General features: G+C 45.0%; 1 protein-coding gene across 2 annotated transcripts in view; it reads right to left on the bottom strand.

Moving 5' to 3' along the window:
* Positions 1 to 25,466, bottom strand: part of LOC137538047 (inositol-trisphosphate 3-kinase B-like) — a 426,334-nt gene extending 400,868 nt beyond the window's left edge. The window contains exons 1-2 of one of the 2 annotated variants that reach the window (XM_068259990.1): positions 25,254 to 25,466; positions 10,411 to 10,583 (exon numbers count right to left, since the gene is read on the bottom strand). The gene's annotated coding sequence lies outside the window, so the exon portion shown is untranslated. The remainder of the gene's footprint in view (positions 1 to 10,410; positions 10,584 to 25,253) is intronic. The other variant, XM_068259991.1, reaches the window with a different exon arrangement.
* Between the last annotated feature and the right edge of the window lie 750 nt (positions 25,467 to 26,216).

The raw sequence follows: 26,216 nt of genomic DNA, 5'->3' as shown, positions 1-26,216 counted from the left end.
GAAAATTTGGGGAGTGTAAGAGGTGTGGGAGCGGAGATATTTAGTATTTTACCTCCAGCAGCATCATTCTATAGTAAATGTGGCCGCACAGTCTCCTACTGCGCATGCGGGGCAGCGCAAATCCACAGGCAGCGTAATCAGACACAACACCGGATTCTGTCCCGGCAATATGAAAGGAAGAGAGGGGTTCCTCCAATAAATGTAAAATATTTTATATTTTTCATCATGCTGCTGAAAAAAGGCTGCTATTTATTATTATAATTTAGGAAATAGATTTTATTTCTGAAATCTTGTATTTTTAATTTGGGTCCACTTTAAGGCTCGAAGTGGCAGACCAAGAAAAATCTTGGATAGACAGAAGCGACGAAAGGTGAGAACAGTCAGCGTCAACCCACAGACCAACACCAAAGACCTACAACATCATCTTGCTCATAGCTCCCAACTGTCCCTCTTTCAGAGGGTCAGTCCCTTTTTGGGAGCCCTGTCCCTCTGTCCCTCTTTCCCCCTCATTTGTCCCTCAGGACTTTGTCCCTCTTTCTATATAAATATATATATTTCTATACTAAAAATGTGTTTGATTGACTCTAAACTTTATTCCCATCCTTTAAATTGATATATTACTAATTCTAAAATGATACTATGAAGGAAAATTAGCCAGGATAGAAAGCCCCAGTGTGGTTTGAATTATAAAACAACATATTTTTCTAATGAAATCTTTATGGTATGCATGACTAGGGTTGTGGTGGGGGCATGGCCAGAGGTGTGGCATGGGTGTGGCTTAAGTGTCCCTTTTTCTCATCTCAAAAAGTTGGGAGGTATGATCTTGCTGCAGATGGAGTCACTGTGCAACGGTTAACCATTCAGTACACTTTACACAAGGAGATGCTGTATGCGAGAGTGATGCAGAGGAAGCATTTTCTCCGCACACAGCACAAACAAAGCCGCTTGAGGTATGCTAAAGCACATTTGGCAAGCCAGCTTCATTTTGGAATAAGGTGCTGTGGACTGATGAAACTAAAAATTAGTTATTTGGGCATAACAAGCAGCATTATGCATGGAGGAAAAAGAACACAGCATTCCAAGAAAAATCACCTGCTACCTACAGTAAAATATGGTGGTGGTTCCATCATGCTGTATGGCTAGTGCAGGGACTGGGAATCTTGTCAAAGTTGAGGGACGCATGGATTCCACTCTGTATCAGCACATTCTGGACTAATGTTCAGGAATCACTGACAAAGCTGAAGATGCACCCGGACTGGATCTTTCAACAAGACAATGACCCTAAACACGGCTCGAAATCCACTAAGGCATTGATGTAGAGGAACAAGTACAATGTTCTAGAATGGCTATCTCAGTCCCCAGACCTGAATATAATTGAAAATCTGTGTTGTCAGTTAAAGAGAGCTGTCTATGCTCAGAAGCCATCAAACCTGAATGAACTAGAGATGTTTTGTAAAGAGGAATGGTACAAAATACCTTCAACCAGAATCCAGACTATCATTGGAACCTACAGGAAGTGTTTAGAGTCTGTAATTTCTGCAAAAGGAGGATCTACTAAATATGGATTTCATTTATTTTTTGTGGTGCCAAAATGTATGCACCTGCCTAATTTTGTTTAAACAATTATTGCACACTTTCTGTGAATCCAGTAAACATAATTTCACTTCTCAAATGTCACTGTGTGTGTCTCCTATATGATATATTTAACCACTTTACCCCCGCGCGTACGTATTTCTCCGTCCCTTTTTCCATCCTTTAACCCCCAGGGACGGAGAAATACGTACTTTCCGCGCTCCCGCCGCTGTCCGCGCTCCCGCTCGTAAACACGCCGCCCGCCGCTAGTAAACACGCCGCCGCCCGCTCGCCCGGAGATCAATGAACGGGAAAATCCATTCCCGTTCGTTGATCTCAGCCCCGCAATGATCCGCTGCCGCTCGGCTGAGCAGCGCGACCATTGTGGGAAAAAAAAAAAGTTCTCAGCCTCTTTCTACTTCCTGCAAGCGTCCTTCCGGACGCTTGCAGGTTGCATAAACAAAATGTTACTGTGGCCATCTTGTGGCCAAATAGTAAAACTACATCCAAAGCATTTTTTACATAGAAATAAATTAGTTTAACACACAAAATTAACCCTTTACCTCCCACACTGCCCAATTTTTTTTTCTTGTAATTTAAAAAAAAAAAAATTACAATTAAAAAAAAAATACATAAATAGTTACCTTAGGGACTGAACTTTTTAAATATTTATGTCAAGAGGGTATAACACTGTTACTTTATAAACTATGGGCTTGTAATTAGGGATAGACGCAAAACTGAAAAAAATGCACTTTTATTTCCAATAAAAATATTGGCGCCAAACATTGTGATAGGGACATAATTTAAATGGTTTTATAACCGGGACAAAAGGGCAAATACATTTCATGGGTTTTAATTACAGTAGCATGTATTATTTAAAAACTATAAAGGCCAAAACCTGAAAAACAATAATTTTTTTCCCACGTTTTTTCCTATTTTCCCATTAAAACACATTTAGAATAAAATAATTCTTGGCATAATGTCCCACCTAAAGAAAGCCTAATTGGTTGCGAAAAAAACAGAATATGGTTCATTTCATTGCGATAAGTAATGATAAAGTTATAGACGAATGAATGGAAGGAGCGCTGAAAGGTGAAAATTGCTCTGGTGGTCAGGGGGTAAAACCCCTCAGTTGGGAAGTGGTTAACAGACATTTTTTATCATAACACCCAACAATTTATACAGGAAAATCATGGAGATTAACAAGGTTGCCCAAACTTTCGCATCCTACTGTATCTTTGCATCTGTTGCATCGATCCTATATGGTGCCGGAAAGACTTCACCAAATTTACCATGATAGATCAGAACTTTGTTATAGAGGTTGTTCGGCTACAGACTCGATGTACCATATCTGGTGGTCCTGTCCAATAGTGGCTAAACTCTGGCATAAGAGCATTCAAAAGATTAAAACAACCCTTTCGATTCACCTTTATTCAAATGTAGACTTGACCATTTGCCTTTTAGGTATACACCCTGATGAAATTTTATTATGCCCAGCATAAACTCATTCAATTAATTATTTACCCCACCAAACCTATATAGCTTCTCAATGGCAGCAGAAATCCTTATCATTTCACTGTGTTCTTACTCAAATCCATACTACTATGTTAAATTAAAAAATTAAAGCCAATCTGTTGGACAGAACCCACCATTTCGAAAAAATATGGTCACTATGGATCCAAGTTGCCTTTCCCATTGGTGTCCAAGAGGCCTTGGAATCTTTCTAAAATGCCCCTCTATATTTTATAAATGAGAAATTGATAAATGACGTATTGCATTCACTTCTGCCCCTGACACGGTACAGGCAATTTTTACATACTGTATTTTCTTTAAAGCTGTTGTTATTTAGTACTACTATACTTTGTTTAGTTTAGTTGCTTTTACTTTTTCTTTTACTGAGGTAGCATTGAAATTATATATGCATACGATATGCGGTCTCTACCACTGTAACTGATCTGAACCTGACGCCTTATTGTATCTGCTATGATTCTCTCAATCTTACTATATGTGACATATAAGAACATTTCTTGATATGTACATTTCACCCCTCTTGTATTTTCAAGCTACTATCAAATAAAAGTTTTTGAAATAAATTAAAATAGATATGAAATTCAGGATGATTTAATATGAACCCCATTGCTGTATAGCCTGCATCACCCACCATCACCCTATATTTCAATACTTCTAAAGCCTGCACCCTCTATAAAATAAATGTGAAGTGACATTTAAAAAAAAAAATCTGATACTTACCCATGGACAGGGACATTTCTGGCTCCTAAAGAGCATTACCTGTCCTTCTTGCTCCCCTTATTCTATTGTTGTCACCACCATTATGTGTATTCGACCACCAACTGCTCGAATACACATCTGTGAGCCTTCGGGTGGCTCCGTATTGTGCACATAAATTTAAAGAGGGGTGATGGTGCTGGAACGAGGGGAGCAAGAGAAGACAGGGAATGCTCTACAGGATCCAGAACCATCCCTGTCCATAGTCATGGTATCTTTTTTTCTTTAATATCACTTCACATTTACCTTAATATTCAAAATACTACCCTGACACACACACACACACACACACACACACACACACACACACACACATCCGCACTCCTCTCCTAAAAAATCACACATACCACACATTTAAGATTCAAAAATGTTGCCTCTGCTGCTTACCTCGCTTGCTATATACCAATCTTCAGGCTGTGGCTGCCCATAGGAGAGCGCATGGCGTGCGGGCAAAGCTTAAGCACATCTTCCGCAGCCAAGAGACCCAGAACCAGGTGACCTATTAAGAGTGGTGCCAGCATCATGGCAATGGATGCACCATGTGAGCTGGGATGGGGGAGGTGCTGCCGTGGCGAGAAACCCCACACTGGGCGACATGCAGAGAGCTGCGCAATGGTAACAGACGCAGGCGCCGTGTGAGATTTGGGGCACCATGGTAGGCATTTTGTGCCTTGAGATCCAGGGCACAGTGGGCTGAGATTCAGGGCTAAAGGCCCACTGGTGATAATGAGAACATAAAGTACCATAGGGTAGAATAGAGAATGCGGGATGCAGACTGCTGTTTGGGGACAAACTAGTCAGTATTGACTATTTACTATTGACGAGTGACAAATATCGTGTTCAAGAGAACCCAGGGAAGGCAGCAAACAGACATAAATAATATTCAGGCCAAAGGTAGATGCAGGCAGAGTTGAGTGTAGTGTAGTCATATAAGGCAAGCCAGGTCCCAATGTGAAGATACAGTATGCATATGCACACAAGACAGAGGTACAAACACAATCTGAGTTGCAGAAGTTGCTGGACAGGTATTGCCTGACACAAAGTCACTTTTTCTTTATTGCTGCCACTTTTACATTACGCCAGTTTCATTACATTGCGTTACCCTTTTTGCACGCATGGTAACGCAACGCAAAGTCTATGAGGCCTATCACACCCATTGCGTCGTGCCGAAAGTGCCCGTCTTGCAGCCGAGCCGTTGCAAAATCAACACCGGGTTACCATCAGACTTCTGCGGCAACGCAGCAGTGGCAGAAACAATAAGTCAATGGGCAACTCATTACATTTTAAACACACTGGCGGCGGTGGTGCGGCAGCGCATCAATGGGAATACGCCTGGGAAACCTAGGAATCCCAGTGACGTACTTCCTGTCCAGCAGGGAGTACCTCACTGAGCAACGGGCGGTGAAGAGGGTGCGGGGGGTGGGAGTTGCAGGCAGCGATATGCATATGGCCCTGGGTCCCTGTCACGACACTCAGCGGCGGCATCATATGAATGATGATTTGTGAATGTGGTGCAATGCAATGGGGGTGGAACATCACACTGCAAATGCACTGGCCTGAGGTAAACCCAGACAGAAAGGTAAATTTCTTTCTGTTTAACAAATCTTAAAGATAGTCTGAAGTGAGAAAAAATGCCTGTTTTTATTTCCGAATCCTCTTCAGCAGTATTAGGCAAGATGATTAGCTGCATCCCCGCGGCCGTCCGAGGTCTTTATCACCCTCGAAATCTCCCGGAGAGAATCCTTTGTTACTTCCTGGAGGAGGCAGAGCTTTAGGCTGTAGCTCTGCTTTTAGTCCATTCAATCACTGATGATCGCCGCCTCTCCCCACCCCTCTCAGTCTTCTTTCACTAAGAGGGGTGGGGAGAGACGGTGATCAGTGGTGATTTAATGGACTGGAGGCAGAGCTACAGCCCAAAGCTCTGCCTCCTCCTGCCCGGAGGAGATTTTTAAAAGTCATAGGATTTTGCCCCGGGATTTAGAGGGATAAAGACCTTGTACTGCCGCGGGAATGCGGCGAATCATCTTGCCTTATAGTGCTGAAGATTCAGAAAAAAATATGATTTTTTGCTCGCTTCAGAGTCTCTTTAATCTGAAAAAAAGGCATACATGAATATACATACTGGAAATAGTAATATTGGGCCTGGAGCACAACATCATGGTAATACTGCCGTGCACATACAGCACACAACAATACTACCCTTCTGGCAGCAAGTAGCACGAGTTACACCATTAGGGTGACCCGCGGTATATGAGTAGCACGACCGTTGCTGTAGTAATGAGCATTACTAACGCCGTGCCACGCTAATAGCATAACTCAAGGTATTTTCTGCCAGAAGTAAGGGTTATATTGTTGTGCGCTGTCTGTGCATGGCAGTATTTCCGTGATTTTGTACATCAGACCATAGAGCCATCGCTGTGATAGGTACAGTGAACAATGTCATTCGGTCTGTTCCAAGAATGAGCAAGCCACCACAAGAACAACAGGAGAGGTGACAGAAGTAATATTCTATTCATGACATACGGCCACAAGCAAGACCAAGGTAAGTAAATATAGCAAAATACATAAACGACATAAGATTGAGGAGTACTAACCATCCAGAAGAGGTGGGTTCATGTCTGTTTAATGAGTAAGCAATGCAATAACCCCACACTTGCCCAGTGAATGAAAGGTAATACTCCTGTGATAATAATAACATACTGCTTCTGTGGGTCCTAGAAAGCACAGAAACAATTAACCACAATAAAACTTCATTGAACTCTGGATCTTCTCATTCCCACTTCCTGTGGTTAGAGGAACTTGTTCTATGTTGAAGTGCACGCGTTTGCGAAATTCTTTTCAGATAATGATGCAACTCACCATCATATACGTAGTGTACATACTGTATAACCAGAAGTTTACTCTTGAGTAAAAATGTATTTACAGCGTCCTTAAAGGATACTGTAGTTCAAAAAACTATTTAAAAGCGGGGGTAGCAGGCATGTGTAGTGGGCTCTCCTCATGCCCACCGCTCCCCCCGTTCTGCTCCATCCCCCTCCGTTAATGCATACCGATCCCCCGAACCTGCCTCCTGGTCAGGGTGGTCGCAGCTAACTGTGCAGGTGCTGCGCAGGGATGCACTTCCTTAATCGTGCACCCCAGGCCGGGAGTACTCTGCGCATGCACACTACGTCACAACGACATAGTGCGCCTGCGCAGAGCACTCCCGGTCGCAGGCAGCGGGGAATTGGCAATGGGGTGGGGGGGGGGGGGGTGCGCTACAGTGAAAAATTTTAAAATTGAAAATATGTGCAAACATAGACAAATAAGAAGTACATTTTTTCAGAGTAAAATGAGCCATAAATTACTTTTCTCCTATGTTGCTGTCACTTACAGTAGGCAGTAGAAGTCTGACAGAAGCGACACTTAAAGAGACTCCGTAACAAAAATTGCATCCTGTTTTTTATCATCCTACAAGTTCCAAAAGCTATTCTAATGTGTTGTGGCTTACTGCAGCACTTTCTGCTATCACTATCTCTGTAATAAATCAATGTATCTTTCCCCTGTCAGACTTGTCGGCCTGTGTCTGGAAGGCTGCCAAGTTCTTCAGTGTTGTGGTTCTGCTATGAACTCCCCCTTCCAGGCCCCTCTATGCACACTGCCTGTGTATTATTTAGATTAGAGCAGCTTCTCTCTTCTCTCTTATCTTTTACAAGCTGGATAAATCGTCCTCTGAGCTGGCTGGGCTTTCACATACTGAAGAATTACAGACAAGGGCAACGCTGTTTGCAGGAGAAAAACAAGCAGCCTGAAACTTCAGTGCATGAGAACTGCAGGGGGAAAGAAACACACAATGATCTCTTGAGATTCAAAAGGAAGGGTGTATACAGCCTGCTTGTGTATGGATGTATTTTCTATGTGTGGACATACTGTACATCAACCTACTTCCTGTTTTGGTGGCCATTTTGTTTGTTTATAAACAAACTTTTTAAAACTGTTTTTAACCACTTTTAATGCGGCGAGGAGCGGCGAAATTGTGACAGAGGGTAATAGGAGATGTCCCCTAACGCAATGGTATGTTTACTTTTGTGCGATTTTAACAATACAGATTCTCTTTAATGTTTGTTACTGAGAGTTCTATGCACAGATGGAGATACAGCTAGCTTGGTAGTTTTAAAAAGCTGTTATTTCCCACAATGCAATAAGCGCCACAGACAACCAACTGTCAGAACCATGGTAATGACATTACATTGTGGGAGGGGCCATACAGACCATTGGCATAGCTATAGAGCAATGGGTTCCAGTGAGAATTTCACATTGCCAGTGCTGGGTGCTGTGGTTCCATGCTGGGTGCTGTGGTGCATCTATGGAGCATGCTGCGTGCTGTGGTGCCTCTATGGATGCATGCTGGGTGCTTTAGTTCCTGTATGGGGCATGCTGGGTGCTGTGATGATTCTATGGCTATGCTGGGTGCCGTGGTGCCTCTATGAAGCATGCTGGGTACTCTAGTGCCATGCTGGGTGCTATGTGGCGCCATGATGGGTGATGTGGTGCCAAACTGGATGCTGTGGTGCCTCTATGGGGCATGCTGGGTGCTGTGGTAACTCTATGGGGCATGCCGAGTGTTGTGGTGACATGCTGGAACCTGTGGTGCCTGCAGCCTCCATAGGGAGCATGCATCTCTCACTGGGCTTGATTCACTAACCGGCGGTAAGCGGGTTAGTGTGCTTTATCTGAGGTTAGTGTGCCTTATCTGAGTTAGTGTGCCTTACCTGAGGTTAGTGTGCCTTATCTGAGGTAAGTGTGCCTTATCTGAGTTAGTGTGCGTTATCTGAGGATAGTGTGCCTTATCTGAGGTTAGTGTGCCTTATCTGAGGTTAGTGTGCCTTATCTGAGTTAGTGTGCCTTATCTGAGTTAGTGTGCCTTATCTGAATTAGTGTGCCTTATCTGGGTTAGTGTGCCTTATCTGAGGTTAGTGTGCCTTATCTGAACTTAGTGCCCCTTAAGTAGCTTTGTGCACACTAAAAGATGCACAAAGCTACATCGCACACTGCACGATAACATCGCACCTGCTATACTGTAAGTGCACCGTTATCGTCGCATCCTATGCGACCTTATGGTCGCCTCATATACAGTATAGCGGGTGCGACATTATCGTCGCACTGCGTGCAAAGATCGACGCATTACGCTGTGCGCGCTGTGCACGGTGCAGTGCGAGATGTAGCTTTGTGCATCTTTTAGTGTGCACAAAGCTACTTAAGAGGCACTAAATTCAGATAAGGCACACTAAACTCAGATAAGGCACACTAACCTCAGATAAGGCACACTAACTCAGATAAGGCACACTAACCTCAGATAAGGCACACTAACCTCAGATAAGGTTAGTGCTGTAGTTTGTGCCCACTAAGTGATAAGGCATACTAACCGGCTTAGTGCCAGTTAGTGAATCAAGGCCCTAGTGTCTAATTCATTTTCAGACACTAGTGGGAGAAGCCCGAAAGAGAAGACGTCTGCAGAATTCGGAGACCAAGCGGCCGAAGGGGAGTACTGTGCCACCTGCTGCCTGACCCTGCCTGGGGGACACATGGGGCACCTGCCACTGATCTTTGGAGCTAGCAACACCCCTGCTTGTTAATGTAATATTATATGTGTGATCCCACTCAAGCAATGTGATTTTATAAAAGATCCCCCCCATAGCATTGCATTAGCAAGAACTTTTTCAAATCACTGGCGCTTAGAAAAGGATTCTAGTGGGTTTGAGCCATAAGTCCTCAACAATAAAGCTACATACATATGTATAATATTTGCTGCTCTAAACAATCATTAAAAAGAACAGAGTTGACTGACTTCTGGTTCCGGAGCCTGTGATGGAAGACGAGGAGTAGTGGAGCTCCGACAAGTCAGGCAGCCTGCAGCCATACAACCCCTGCAAATCGCTGTGTTTCTTTAGAATCGAGCTGCCCACAGTCCTCTGCATCTGAGGGCATCCGTATGGACAGCTACCTCACCTGTTTGACACTTTCCGGGGGAGACATCTCTAACTCGCCTGCACGAGGCGAGGCAAGATGGCGTCAGGTACGGGGATGCGTGGACACCACCAAGACAACAGCTCACAGCAAGACTGGGGAGAGGACTCTGATGCACCTTCCAAGGAGGGTAAGACAATTCCAATCCAATTAATTACAAACAAATGTCCAAAGAGATGATGAAACTACTAACCCCAGATCTACAAACCACAGTGGAAGCTGCTGTCTTTGAATCGCTTACAGGCCTTACCACAGAGCTTAAAGCTTATGCGCGATTGGGTGGAACAGATCGCAGAATCTTGCAATGTGAGCGGAACTGTGACTACTCGCTAACTAAAATGGACACTGTCAGGCTCGTCTGCCTACTTGCTATAGGTCAGACTGTATGCTCATATGACTGACCTATAACCCAGCCCTAACACCTGCATAAACTCCTGCCTAACAACAAACTACAGAACCCTGCAGGTAGATGTAGCATACAACCTGGCATATAGCATTCACCAAACACAGCAAGGTAATGCAAACACAGTATACTTAAATAGTCACCTGAGGCCTATAGGCTGAGGCAATCCAGACGAAAGTGTAATCACAATTCAGATGCGTAGTCAAAACAGGCCGAGATCAGGGCAGGCAGCATTCATGCAAGGTCCTTTAACGATCCGAGGTTGGCAACAGGAAATCCAGTAAGATGCAAGGTCAGGCACAAGCCGGGTCAATAACTGGTGATCAGAAGAAACGTAGTCAGGTGCAATCCGGGTCGGCAACAGCCAGGTAATCAAAATCTGCAAGAAGCTTAGGTCAGGAGACAGACAGAAATCTGCAGCAAGACAAGGCACTTGGTGTGAATGCAATCTCAGCTACAAGCCCAACATCAGCAAGGGCAGTGTGGAACTGCAGCAGGTTAGACTTTTACTGTAGGAAATCCTGGCCAAGTCGAGTTTTCCTCCATTTCTGTTCAGTGGCACATGTTTCCCTCTGGAGGTTGCGAGTATGGGTAGTGCGCCAGGTCTGGGGGTTAGGGGGTTGGTTGCAGCGGAATATTGGTGGAGCAGCTTTCTCTAGGGCTGATGAGAGAGTTTGGCGATACTGAGCTGCAGCAAGATTAGGACAGGTTAGGGTGGGGAGAGTGGAGGAGAGGGCATGGAGGGGGTCAGCAAGGACGCTAGGGTTGAGCTTGCGTAGGTCACGCTGCTATCGACCAGGTGGGTGGGCGGGTAGGTTGGAGGTGCCTTCCGTGAGGAGGTTGAAGGTGAGAAGGTGATGGTCTGAGGGTGGAAATGGCGCGATGTCGTGGTCTGCAATGGTGGTGGATTTAGTGAATATAAGGTCGAGAGTGTGACCTGCAGTGTGAGTGGGGGTGTTGGTGTTTTGTACTAGGCCAAGTGAGTTGGCTATGGTGAGTAGCCGAGTCGCGGACTACTCGTATGAAGTGTCACAGAGGCGCCAGGGTTTCACCAAAGCATGTTCCTTATTGGCCTTGAAAAAAATCTAATTTTTTTTTTGTATCCTGCCACTTAAGATATTTGAGGATGACGACACATTTCAGACATTCAAGAATCCTAAAGATGCAGAGAAATACCTGTTCTCCAAATTTCCACCCTCTCCCCGATCTGAAACCTCCCATAGACATTCTCCAAGAGGTAATCCTGGTTGAACTCTCATTTTGGTCCAGCATACTGCTGCAAAGTGCTTCCTAGGCTTCGGAAGCGAGGAAGCTTTGTCTTTCACAGGGAAGAAGTGTAGTCTCTGCTTGTATTTTTCCTCATCCATAATGTTTCAGCTTAAATAGAGAAAGTTTCCCTTTTTCATTTTTTATCCCTTTCTTTCCAATTGTTATGGAAGATGGTTTCAAGACTGTTTTACTCCCTCATGTTCCAATGAACACTATGGGCTTGATTCACAAAAGAGTGCTAACTGATAGCATGGCCGTTTTCGCGTTTCGCACGATCACGAATTTTTGCGCAAAACGATAATGTTTTTGCGTGCAGACGCAATTTTATTGCACGAAAACGATATCGTTTGCGTGTGAAAATTCGCATTTGTGCGCAAAACCATTATCGTTTCGCGCGAAAATTTGTCCTATCAGTTACCACTCTTTTGTGAATCAAGCCCTATGCCTAAAGATCAGCTTCCTTTAACTCTATTACAAATCAGAACTGGTTCTAGTTTTCCTTTTTGGGGGTTTTTTGCTCTCTTTCTGGGTCCAATTGCCTACTTCCAAATGGGTTTCCTCATTGCATTTATTGTATATCCCGCTGTATTAACTAAAGAAAAGTGTCTTTATCCTCTCTGCTCACCTGTACTAGAGTTTAAAATATGAAAATCATATCCTGGAATGTCAAGGGACTACGTTCCCCAATTAAGAGTGCTCAGATACTCAGACATCATAAAGCACTTAAAGGGACACTTAAGTCAAACAAAAAAAATGAGTTTTACTCACCTGGGGCTTCCAATAGCCCCCTGCAGCTGTCCGGTACCCTCGCCGTCTCCCTCCAATCCTCCTGGCCCCGCCGGCAGCCACTTCCTGTTTCGGTGACAGGAGCTGACAGGCTGGGGACGCGAGTGATTCTTCGCGTTCCCAGACACATTAGCACCCTCTATGCTGCTATATAGTATATGATATATGCTATAGCAGCATAGATGGCGCTATTGTGTCTGGGAACGCGAAGAATCACTCACGTCCCCAGCCTGTCAGCTCCTGTCACCGAAACAGGAAGTGGCTGCTGGCGGGGCCAGGAGGATTGGAGGGAGACGGCGAGGGCACCGGACAGCTGCAGGGGGCTATTGGAAGCCCCAGGTGAGTAAAACTCATTTTTTTTGTTTGACTTAAGTGTCCCTTTAAGGCAGATAAAACCCTCCTTCAGGAAACCCATTTGGGCCCTAAGGAAATCCAATATATGAAAAAGAAAGTGGGTATCTCACTGCTATGGTTCCCGCTCGATTAATAAAAAAGCAGGAATCATTATCCTGATCAATAAGCTACTCAAATGTACAGTTGAGCAGATTTACACTCATACTGAAGGAAGATGTATTGCTGTAAAACTTACTATGCCAGGGAACTCCTTAATTATTTACAATTTATATGGCCCCCAGGCAGGGCCGGGCCGAGGCAGAGGCTGGAGAGGCTCCAGCCTCAGGGCGCAGTGGAGTAGGGGGTCGCACAATTCATTCAGCGGTCATTCCCAATTGTGTTTGAAGCAGAAAGAAATAAGAAAAGGGGATACATGACAGTGACTGCAAGCCAGATAACTAGAGATGAAGGTGTTGGGGAGGTTGGGGGCCTTGTGGCACCTATTAGTCTAATAGCAATCAGTGTCTGACGGCTGGGGTGGGAGGTATGGGGGGGGGGCGCACTTTGGTGTCTCAGCCTTGGGTGCTGAAGGACCTTGTCCCGACTCTGCCCCCAGGAAGGTAAATTAGCCTTCCTCCAACGTATTAGTACTCAATTATCGACTGAATCAAACCCTCACCTGATAGTGGGGGGAGATTTTAACAATGTCATTCACCCTCTGGAAGATAGGAAACAGTGTGACCCCAGGTCTGCCCCTTCCTGTCCTAAACCTACTCACCTCTTTGACTTCAGCACCTCCCTTTCCCTACAATACACATGGTGATATTTTCATCCCTATGACAGGGAATACACTTTCTGCTCCCCTCCCCACAAATCTTTCTCTAGAATTGATTTATTTATTAGACATAATTGACTTCTGCCACTATACACGATCCAGTTATTTATGACCATTCCCCAATATCGATCACACTCACTGAACAATCCCCTAGGCCTAGAGGCACCGACTGTATATGGATATTCTCAACCTACCTCTACAGTGATGAGGAATTCCATTCTTTATTACGTTCCTGTTGGTTTGAATACTATGAAGATAATAGAGCCCATAAAACAACCCAAACTTCCTTTGAGATACTGCTAAAGCTGTTTTTAGAGGTCATATCATAGCCTTTGTCAGCTCCAAAAAGAAAATAGTTGCTAAGGAATACGCCACACAATTAAAATTAGTCAGAAAAGCATACTTCCAGTATCAGCAACCACCTTCCTCCAGAGAACATTGGCTTAAAGGGGTTCTTTCGCGAAAAAAGTAGGCAGTTAAAAAATGTGACAGATGACAGGTTTTGGGCCAGTCCATCTTTTTAAGGGGGATTCTCAGAGCTTTCTTTGTTTTCAACAGCATTTCCTGAACAGCAGTTTAACTGCCAAAATAGCAAGATACCAGCCGGCCTCCCTAATCACTTGCACACTATTATGTCAGTTAGATTTTGCAACTGTTGTTCAGGAAATGCTGTTGAAAACAAAGAAAGCCCTGAGAATCCCCCTTAAAAAGATGGACTGGACCAAAACCTGTCATCTGTCACATTTTTTAACTGCCTACTTTTTTCGCGAAAGAACCCCTTTAAAGCTAAAACTCTAGCTGATAAATGGTTCAAACAGAGAGAGATATATACACAACCTTATAAAAAACTGCAATATTTTAAACATGGCAACAAGGCTGGCAGACTCCTGGCTAGAATAGATAAAGGGGGATTTGATTCTGCCCCAATTTCAGGTCTCCAAAATGAAAAGGGGGAACTCAAACGTCACCCTAAAGAAATAAATGACATATTTCTCAGCTACTTTAAAAACCTTTATTCAACCTCATTTAATTTTGATGAAGCACAAAGTTCTAACTAGCTTAACTCCACCCCCCTTTGAAAACTTAGAATCGTTTAAGATAGAGGCTTCTTCTGAGCTATTTCCACCTCAGAAATTACACAAACCATCAAAAGTCTCTCTAATAATAAATCTCCCGGCCCAGACGGGCTCTCCTCAGAATTCTATAAAATATTACAAACTGAAATCTTCCACACCCTTTCTGATGTCTATAATAAAATCAGGAGAGTAATTCTTTCCATCAGGTAACGAATGCTATGTTAAATTAATATATATGAAAAAACAAAGACCCTACTGTCACACACCTCCTGGTGGCCGTACCGCACAATGCCTTCCAATAGGTTTCCGCTCACAGACCTTCCAGTCTCATGGACGCAATTGGTGCGTGGAAACCGCTGGAATTCGGCTGCAGACAGACTAGAAGGAGGCGCATGAACTATAAAACACAAAATACTAGGCTGCCACCATCTCTTTTTAAATGGGAAAGAGAAGCCCACTCTGACTAATGCTAAGACCTGTAAATAAAAATGGTTAACCCAGGCTATTCTGGCTAATAACAACACTTCTCGGTAGCGAATCTTCAGAAAGTGCGGATGCATTCTGGTTGGCTGAAACAGGGTGTAGCTAGGCAACAAATGACTCAAGGTCTTTTATTATAAATGTAATATACAATAATGAATATATACAGAAAATCATTAAAAGTAACAATTATAGAGACAAGGGTATCTCAATGTAAAAATAATGGTATACTTAGAGTTCAGGTGGAAATATCCTTTTTGGGAAAGCAAGTTAAGTTCCTTTGTTTCTGGATCAGGGGACTCAGCATCAAAGTCCAAACCAGATGGTTGCAAGCATGTCCTCAAGCTGGCAATATGTAATCCGGATGATGTTCAAGGTGGAGGACATGGATCTTGGGTCCTCTGCTTTGGTTATACTCCTGGCACAGTAAGGAGGAGCGAGGGCGGGGACCACACACCCCTTGGAACCTGAGATGAGCCATACCCCTTCTCATAGAGACAGAAAACCATATCTAAACTATATATGGGCTCTATCTCCCAGAACCGTACAGGTCAGGGCAGATTAAATAACATTTTCAGGTCAGTCAGGATTTATCCAGAACAATGATACCAAACACGAGGAGTGGGACTTATGTAGTATCACCGGGTTACCTTGGACCTGTCTTAGTTATGGTCCATAAGTCAGATTGTTCTGGAATCTTCTCAGTACAAGTGTCATGTAAGGACCGACACACTCTGCGAAATTGAAGGGCCTGGCAGCTTTGCAACACAGGAATTATGACAAATATAGCAGTTTATGGATTATCTTATAAGTAACATTTCACTTGGAGTTTATAGTTCCCAGCTGGAGAGATTTGTATTCCTTTGAACTTCTCAGCTCAGGGCCTACGTGAGAACTCTTGCTGGGGATGGTGCCACTTCGGCTGCAGCAGGACTCACTTTATGAGCTTCTGCCATCTCAGAAGTGTGGAGACTTGATTTATGGGGGCCCTTAACACAGCTGGGTGCCTGGGGAAGGTTCCTTAATGACTCTAGCCATTTGGTGTAAGAGAAACAAAGTTGTCTTTTAAAAGAAAAAATGTCATTCTGATCACTGCAATGAACTGCGCAATCTAACCGGGAAGCGATCAGAAAACCGACTGTGTGGATCTTCCTGAATCGCCTGCGCTTTTCATGGCTGGCCATGACACCTCCCCTTCCTGAGGGCTGCTCGGGAGGCATCTCCATGATTTCCCGTAGCGGCTATCTGCGCTGTCAGGTCTAGTTTACCCTTACAGCGGGATAGTCCATTGGAGCCTGTGACTCGGTTCACCTGGACAGGTCGCTGTCCTTTACCCTCAGGATTGACCCGACATGGACTTTTCCGGGCAGTGCGATTGCGCCACCACGTTCTGATGTGGGGTCTGTCAGGACTGCTGACAACGGGCAGTGGGTCAGGTATGTCAACAGCTATCCCATGCAAGGGCTTCTTGCTAAGTGGCGGTGGACATAAGGGAACCCCACAGGGATCCCTGGACCCTCCCCTCTCCTGACAGACAGCACATGACCTGCAATATTTGGCTACATCCATGTTCATCCTGGGCCAATAAAACTGTTTTCGAATACAGGCAAGTATCTTGCGGACCCCCAAGAGCCTGGCCAGAGGGCTGTCACGTGCGGAGTGCAGCACATGCCCCCTGAATGCACTCGGTACCATGAGCCACTTGGTATTCACATGTGGTTTACCTGCAGTTGGCTACACAGCCTCACTGTACAGTCTCCCACCTTCCCAATACACCTTGAAAGTGGGCCCCTCTGCGATGGGCTCATAAGCTTGCTGCCTGAGCGCCTCCAGGCTTGGGTCACTTTCTAGCGCTGCTGTGAATGCAGCACTGTCAGTTTCAGCCAGCTGACTCATGTCACACGACGTCAACGGCCGAAAGCTTTTACTTCTCGGGTCAGCACTGGACGAGGAGTCCGGCACTGAGTCCACAACCCTTGCAGCACTTTGAGTGACTGCTAGCACAGGCACAGCATTAGCATTACAATCACTGACATTTTCCACATCATTGACACATGCATTAATGACAGTGACAGGTACAGTTACATTTTCATTACAACAGACAGTTTGTACATTAAACACAGGTAACTTTGACTCAGGTACTATTGAACCCGGTACCCTTGAACTGGGCACATTCAACACACCTCCCCCTGGTGCTCCCCCCAGTGTGTAAAGTACCTGGTGGCGGGCGGAGAGTCCATCTCCTCTCAGGACAGTTGAATTTCATGTGTCCGGTCTTGCAGCAGTAGTGACAGGTGACCCCCTCAGGTGCCTCAGGCCTGGGGGCAGCAGCTGCACTGGGTGACCTCTGTGGCGGACGGCTCACAGGGGCAGGAGGGTCTGTCAGGGTGTTTGGCTGACCTCCTCTCCAGCTAGATGGTGCAGTTCTGCGTGTGTCAGAAACTCGGGTAGTCACAAAGGTCTCAGCGAGGTATGCGGCAACAGTCGCTGACTCAGGCTTCCGTTCCAGCACAAACTGTCGTACATCGGCAGGGCAAATATACAGAAACTGTTCTAGTACTATCAAGTCCTCCAGGACACCACTTTTGTGAGGCCTAGAGTCCACTGGCGGCATGTAGTGCATAAACTGCTGAACACATCCTGATAAGAGTCCGTAGATCTTTTTCTGCCAGGACCTGAACTTTTTAGGATAGGCCTCTGGTGACAGTTGATATTTGGCAATGATAGCGTCCTTAATAGCGGCATAATCATTGTCCTTTTCCACAGATAACTCTGCAAAAGCATCAAGTGCTTTGTAGCGCAGCAAAGGTGTCAGATCTCTGGCCCACTGGTCTTGGGACAGACGATACTGATGGCATGCTTTTTCAAAAGACTGCAAAAACAAGTCAATATCAGTATCTTTTTTGAAAGTAGCAAATTTAAACTTTGCACTTACAAGTGATGTGGCTGCTACAGCAGGAAGGGGAGGTGATGAACAGGGCAGTTTCTAGACTAAATTGCACTCAGGATGAGGGTGTAAAAATCGTGCCCCCCCATGGACTCGCATACTCTTACTCTTTAAGGACAGTCACACAGCCACAGGTCACAAGTAGATCTGCCTACTTACTAGTGACCAGGAGTGTCATCCAGGAGACACACAGACAAAGAGAGCCCAAAAAGCCTACTACTCCATGGGTGCCACGCACCGACAGCCTGTAGTACTGCTACAGGGCATCAGGTGACATCACGCGGTGGTGAGGTGATGATAAATTGACATCTGACGCAGGCAGCCTAGGAGGAGTCAAGGAAGGTGATCGCGCTGATAATCTTACTCTTCCATTAGACTGCACCACGTGTCACCAGCTCCCTAGCGGTTATGTTCTTCTGCCTGCGCCCCCTTCTTCTACTTACCGGTCTGCACCTAGAGCGGCCGCCCTGCCTGCACTGCCCAAGAAACGGCCCTGGTGATGAACTCTGGCTGGACTGTTGCACCTTGGCCATGTTCAGTTCATGCTGGCGCTCCCGCTCAGCAGCATCCCTCTTCGCTTGGCGTTCTGCAGCTGCAGCTTGGCGCTCCTCTCACGCTTGACGTTCATTGGCAGCAGCTTGGCACTCCTCATGCGTCCTCTGCCATGTACTGCAGGTACTTCTCTGGGTCAGTGTCCATGAGTCTTTGTAATGCCTGCTGCATTACATGATCTGCACAAATGGGCAGTCCAGTACAGCATTCTCCTGCGCAGTCGTTGTAGCAGGGGATGCTCAACCTCCATGCAGTCAGGATTTCCAGTCTCCGGTTCTCCTGGACTTGAGACAGATGGGCCGTTGTCCACCTCAGCGGACACATCCCACTCCCGCAGTTGCTGGGTATCCCATTGACACAAGTCTCTTATCATGTCCGATTTTGTCTTATGGACGATGTCAATGTTCCTCACTTGACATAGATTTTCCAGGTCTGATTGGTTCATGTTCTTGTAGTTCCTGGACATTCTCACGCCAAATAAAATAAAAAGTTTTGGGGAAGGGGTATTGGCTGCACAGTCTCTCTGTATATATAAAAAATATATTGCATTCAGCTACTACAGGCAACGAATTGGTTCGTTTCTTAAGGTCACTTAGGTGACTCTGTTTAAGATGCGTTCAGCATACACCACTCACACTGTTGCTACCCAGTCGGATTCAGAAATATATCTGGCAGAAACAAATCTACCAAAACTCTCACCTGATCAACGTGAGGCTTTAGATAAACCCTTAACTCTAGACGAAATATACATCGCCATTGCCAGTTTTCCCCAAAAAAAAAGGCACCAGGCCTAGACGGCCTGCCAATCGAAATATATAAGCGATACGATGAAAATATAGCACCGCTTCTTCTTCAAACCTTTAATGACGCCTTTGAGAAAGGCTCCCTTCCATGCTCTATGCGTGAAGCCCTAATAGTTGTGCTCCCCAAGCCTGGCAAGGACCCCCTATTCTGTTTTGGACCTTCCTGTGAACATTCAATAAAAACCTGAATACACAACGAAAAAAATATTGTCTCTGGTTAAAGGTATCAGACCCCAATGCGGATTGGCGAATCGTCTCAGCTTAGCACAGGCCGACTACATTGTTCTCCTCCTTATCCTTCCCACTAGCCACTAGACTAGAAGCCACTCTGTAATGCACCATTATGTACCGTTATATACGCGTTCCCCTGTTTGCTATTGATGCCGGCGACGATCACACTAGAGGGACACATGCGCCTTCTAGTGGTGTTTCATGTAGCTACCACTCTGGTAGCTTTACATGAAACAAAAAAAAACAAAAAAAAAAGGATTTTTGCCAATTTGGCAAAAAAAATTAACCGCCAGGGAGGTTAAAGGGAATCTCACCGCCAGCAGCACCGGAACGGATCTCCCCACGCACTCAGAGATGTCACACGTCATCTCCGCACCGCCGCGCAGCGTCCATAGCAGTGGAACGCTGCACAGAGCGGCAGAGAGACAAAGGCGCTGCCAGCCAGCCCCTTGCTTTCTAGACAGGCAGCGTGGAGTGGAGCCGGAAGCCCAGACCAGATCAGCCCAGGGCTGCCAGGCAGGCGGAGGAGAGGTGGAGGACGGTGACCAGAGGCACAGCACAGCACTGTCTGAGACTGTATTGACGGTGAGTGAGTGAAGCCTGGCAGAAGGGAACTCTGCTGGGGCGCAGGGGCACTATTACTACCTATACTGGGCACTACTAGCTATACTGGGCTGGGCACTACTACCTACCTATACTGTAACTGGGCACTATACTAGCTATACTGGGGCACTACCTACCCATACTGGGCACTATACTAGTTATACTGGGGCTCTACCTACCCATACTGGGCACTATACTAGCTATACTGGGGCACTACCTACCCATACTGGGCACTATACTAGCTATACTGGGGCACTACCTACCTATACTGGGCACTATACTAGCTATACTGGGGCACTTCCTACCTATACTGGGCACTATACAAGCTATACTGGAGCACTACCTACCTATGCTGTAACTGGGCACTATACTAGCTGTACTGGGGCACTACCTACCTATACTGTAACTGGGCACTATACTAGCTGTACTGGGGCACTACCTACCCATACTGGGCACTATACTAGCTATACTGGGCACTATACTAGCTATACTGGGGCACTACCTACCTATACTGGGCACTATACTAGCTATATTGGGGCACTACCTACTTATACTGGGCACTATACTAGCTATACTGGGCACTATACTAGCTATACTGGGGCACTACCTACCTATACTGGGCACTATACTAGCTATACTGGGGCACTACCTACCTATACTGGGCACTACCTGCCTATACTGTAACTGGGCACTATACTAGCTATACTGGGGCACTGCCTACCCATACTGGGCACTATACTAGTTATACTGGGGCACTACCTACCCATACTCGGCACTATATTAGCTATACTGGGCACTATATTAGCTATACTGGGGCACTACCTACCTATACTGGGCACTATACTAGCTAAACTGGGGCACTACCTACCTATACTGGGCACTATACTAGCTATACTAGGCACTATACTAGCTATACTGGGGCACTACCTACCTATACTGGACACTATACTAGCTATACTGGGGCACTACCTGCCTATACTGTAACTGGGCACTATACTAGCTATACTAGGGCACTACCTACCCATACTGGGCCCTATACTAGCTATACTGGGGCACTACCTACCTATACTGGGCACTATACTAGCTATACTGGGGCACTACCTACCTATACTGGGCACTATACTAGCTATACTGGGGCACTACCCACCATTCTGGGCACTATATTAGCTATACTGGGGCACTACCTACCTATACTGGGCACTATACTAGCTATACTGGGGCACTACCTACCTATACTGGGCCCTACTGCTAACTTCCTGTACATTTGGCTCCACCCATAACCACGCCTACATTTATTATGTAGCCTTGCCCCTTTTTTGCACACGCTGCAGCCTTCACCTTAGGGGGCGCATTAATAGTCTTTGTCCCCGGGCGCTGAAAGCCCTAGCTACGCCTCTGCACCATCTAAACGCAAAAAGTAATAATAATATAATGACGAAATAATATATTTACACACTGAAAGTCAAGTGTGCCACTTGTAGTCACTCCCTGCTGACGTTTTCATTATAACAAATTCCACAGACACTGCAAGCCTTTCCACCTCCTGATGTATGTAAATGTCTGCTGTAGCATAGAAGGAAATTGCCATAGCAGAGGTCATGTCCCAGACAGGCAGAATCAGGAGTAAAAAGAGGAAACAACAAGCTGTATAACCACATCAATTCCTGACACCAGAAATGGGAAGTGGTTTTCTAGAAATGACAATCACAGGGAATCTATACAATACAGGGAAAGCGGTAGCAATACAAGAAAAAGGCACATGACTTAAAGATCACGTTGCTTTTGAAAGTCCCCTAGGGAAATTTTATGTGTGTAAATATATATATATATATATATATATATATATATATATATATATATACAGTATATATATATATATACAGTATATATATACAGTATATACAGTAGCAATCAAATATATGTGAACCTTTTGGCATTATATGTATTTCTGCATAAATTGGTCATAAAATGTGATCTGATCTTCATGTAATGCCGGGCATACACGGCTCTTTTTTTGTATCAATCAAGCCGCTGATGGCTCGATTGATAATTGCCGACAGGTCCAATCACCGCGCGGATCGATTCCCTGCTTGATACCCGCGGGCGGACAATGGAAGAAAACGAACAATGGAAGAATACGCTCGTCCTGTGGGGACTAGTGGGAATCGATCCGGACGGCCGCGGGGACGAGCAGGAGCTGCTGCCTCGATTCCGGCGCATAATCTAGCCGTGTATGCCCGGCATAAGTCATAATAATAGACAATCACAGTCTGCTTAAACTAATACCACACAAATATTTAAATGTTTCCATGTTTAGATTGAACACACCATGGAAACATTCACAGTGCAGGTGGAAAAGGTATGTGAACCCCTAGATTAATGACATCTCTAAGAGCTAACTGGAGTGAGGTGTTAGCTAGCTGAAGTCCAATCAATGAGATGAGATTGGAGGTGTTGGTTGCAGCTGCCCTGTCCTATCAAAAATACACACACCAGTTTTGGGTTTGCTTTTCCCAAGATGCATTACCTGATGTAAATAATGCCCCGCACAAAAGAGCTCTCAGAAGACCTACGATTAAGAATTGTTAACTTGCATAAAGCTGGAAAGAGTTATAAAAGTATCTCCAAAAGCCTTGCCGTTCATCAGTCCACAGTAAGACAAATTGTCTATAAATTGAGAAAGTTCAGCACTGCTGCTACTCTCCCTTGGAGTGGCCGTCCTGTAAAGATGACTGCAAAAGCACAGTGCAGAAGGCTCAATAAGGTGACGAAGAATCCTAGACTGTCAGCTAAAGACTTACAAAAGTCTCTAGCATATCCTAACATCCCTGTTAGCGAATTTATGATACTTAAAACACTAAACAAGAATGGAGTTTATGGGAGGATATTACAAAGGAAGCCACTGCTATCCCCAAAAAAACTTTGCTGCACATTTAAAGTTTGCAAATAAGCACCTGGATGTTTCACAGCAGTACTGGCAAAATATTCTGTGGACAGATTTCTGTGGACAGATAAAACCAAAGTTGAGTTGTTTGGAAGAAACACACAACACAATGGGCTTGTTTCACTAAACTGTGATAACTCATATTATGGCCACACTAGTGTTTTCGCTCGCAATTTTGCAATAATTGCGATTGCGCGCAAAACATGAAATTGCGTGTGAAAACACTAGTGCGGCTGTGATATGAGTTATCACGGTTTAGTGAATCAAGCCCAATGTGTAGAGAAAAAGAGGCACAGCACATTAACATCAAAACCTCACCCCAACTGTGAAGTATGGTGGTGGGGGCATCATGGATTGGGGCTGCTTTACTGTGTCAGAGCCTGGACAGATTGCTATCATTGAAGGAAAAATGAATTCCAATGTTTAGCAAGACATTTTGCAGGAAAATTTATGGCCATCTGTCCACCAGCTGAAGCTCAGCATAAGATGGGTGTTGCAGCAGGACAACGACCCAAAGCATAAAAGTAAATCAACAGAATGGCTTAAACAGAAGAAAATATGCCTTCTGGAGTGGCCCAGTCAGAGTCCTGACGGCAAAACCCAATTGAAATGCTGTTGCATGACCTCAAGAAAGGGATTTACACCAGATATTCCAAGAATATCGCTGAACTGAAACAGTTCTGTAAAGAGGAATGGTCAAGAATTAATCCTGACCATTATGCACGTCTGATCTGCAACTACAGGAAACATTTGGTTGAAGTTATTGCTGCCAAAGGGAAAGTACAGTATATGTAAATGGTATCCCAGAAGTACCATTTAAAGTGGACCCAAATAAAAAATACAAGATTTCAGAAATAAAATCTATTTTCTAAATTATAATAATAAATAGCAGCCTTTTTTACAGTTGCATGATGACAAATATAAAATATTTTAATTGAATACTTAGAGCAATCCGCGCCAGATGAATTGTCAGCAGCTGTTGTGGACTCGGTAATCTTCAAACCCCCAATCTGATATAATCTAAAATATTGTCCACAGGGCTAGAGATACATTTAATCCTCTTTAATGTTCACAATAAAATACAATAAATGCAAAAAATACTTTTTGATCCTAGGCTTCAATCAAGCACCTTCCCCACATTCAAACAATACCACACAACTCTCACTCAAACTCACTGCAGTGAGGTGATATTCAAAAATATTTAAAAAAGGGATCCCAGTAAGGCCCGGTTCACACTTGCGGTTTTGCAAAAACCGCACCGGATGTCCGGACCGCACCGGAGCCGGATCGGACCTGAACCGTACGGTTCCTGTCCGGATCCGGTCCGGTTGCATACGGTTTCCGTGCGGTATGAACACGGTTGCGGTCCGGATCCGGATTCTTAAAGAGATAACAACCTGTATAAAAACAAAAAAAAATGTTGGGGTCTGGGAGGTCAGCAGAAGGGGGACCTGTGGAATCAGGCCCTCCGCTGTTTAGCACTCACCTCCACCTCCAACATGCTGCCAACATCTCCAGCTCGTGCTGCTCCACTCCAAAATGGTTGCCCATGTGTCCCCGATACAATATCGCCGCAACAATCCTCATAGGAAGTGGGGTAGAACATCCGGATTTTTTGCCAGTGTGTTGTGCGCTCTCCGGTTCTCATTGGTTTCCATTGGCCGGATGGTGCAGTCCGGCTCCGCCCCGGATACGGCTGCCGGAGGAGCCGGACCAAAAAATAGCGCATGTTGGAACGGACACCGGAGTCCGGATCCGGTCCGGCTCCGGTCCGGACGAAACGGACACATGTGAACCCTGGCATAGACTTACATTGCTATGCCGTGCGTCCGTTTCGTCCGGCCAGCATGCGGTGCGGCTCCGGCACGGCTATTCCGGATAGCCACCGCTAATGTGAACCGGGCCTAAAAGATCAAAAATTATGCCAAAATGACAAACCAAAAAAACTGATATAGTTCCTGCTTCATAAACTGTTATGTGACTCGTTTTAGCATATAGAAAGTTCTTGTAATAGTTCTTGTAATGGCAGTATAATAACAGTTCGTGGCAATGTGGTGAAGTCACACAGGATTAAGATCCAAATTCATCAATTCATAAAGTGCTTCCTAATTATGAGCACTTATTCACCTCAATAAAGGAAGACGCTGAATTACAGAGTCCGCATACGTTACCCTTCCTGCAGACCGGGTACGTACAGATCCCCGCACCGCCTCACTCCGTCTCTCTCTGGCCGGCTCCCTGAGTATTGAGAGGCTGTGTGCGTGTGTCTGGTGGCAGATTGAATCCTCCGAGCGGATCCCTGTGCTTCCTATAGCGGAGATGATGCGCTCCACAGTGGTGGAACGATACTCAGTGACGTCACTGCTGCGTAATGGCGTAAGGACGCTAACGTTTCAAGGGGTCCACCCCTCTTCTTCAGAGCTGCCCATCAGCCTGCATCCACCACTTATAAGCGTTAACATCTCCTCATAGCGCCTCCCCTTCACCATAGAAACCATTCAGCGCTGTGTATACACTGCGTACAAAGTGCTTCCTTGTTTGTACGTCTCTTTAGCATATTTAGATGCCGCTGGATCCCTCATCCTGTCACTGGATACTTTCCACATAGATGTCCAGGATATTAACTCTTTCTTTTCTTAAGCGTAATGCCCAATATATGCAAAATATACAGACATAAAAAATATATCAAATAGAGATAAAAAATATCTATAAAAAATCTATAAAGAATAAAAATATATATATATATATATATAAACATGTATAAAGAATTCCAAAAAGAGATGGATTATATTCAAAAAACACATATATAATAAGGCTTTTTACTCTCTTTGCCTATTACTTCATTTGCAATTCATCCTTATACACTTCAGCCCAGAAATGCATAGAATTCAAAGTCACAGTTTAACCCTTTCGGGGTCATAGTGTCCATTTTAAAAATCCAGGCTGATTCTGTGCGGGATAGCTTCTTGATATAATCACCCCCTCTCCATTCTCTCTCCACCTTCTCCAGACCACAGAAGAAAGAGCCTTGCACCTGACAATTGTGAAACATTTTATAATGCAAAGATAAGGGATGCTTTTCATGTCCCC

The sequence above is a fragment of the Hyperolius riggenbachi genome, chromosome 11 (assembly GCF_040937935.1).
Source record: "Hyperolius riggenbachi isolate aHypRig1 chromosome 11, aHypRig1.pri, whole genome shotgun sequence".
Lineage (NCBI taxonomy): Eukaryota > Metazoa > Chordata > Amphibia > Anura > Hyperoliidae > Hyperolius > Hyperolius riggenbachi.
Note: the sequence above shows the minus strand (reverse complement) of the source record. Positions and strands in the feature narration are given on the sequence as shown.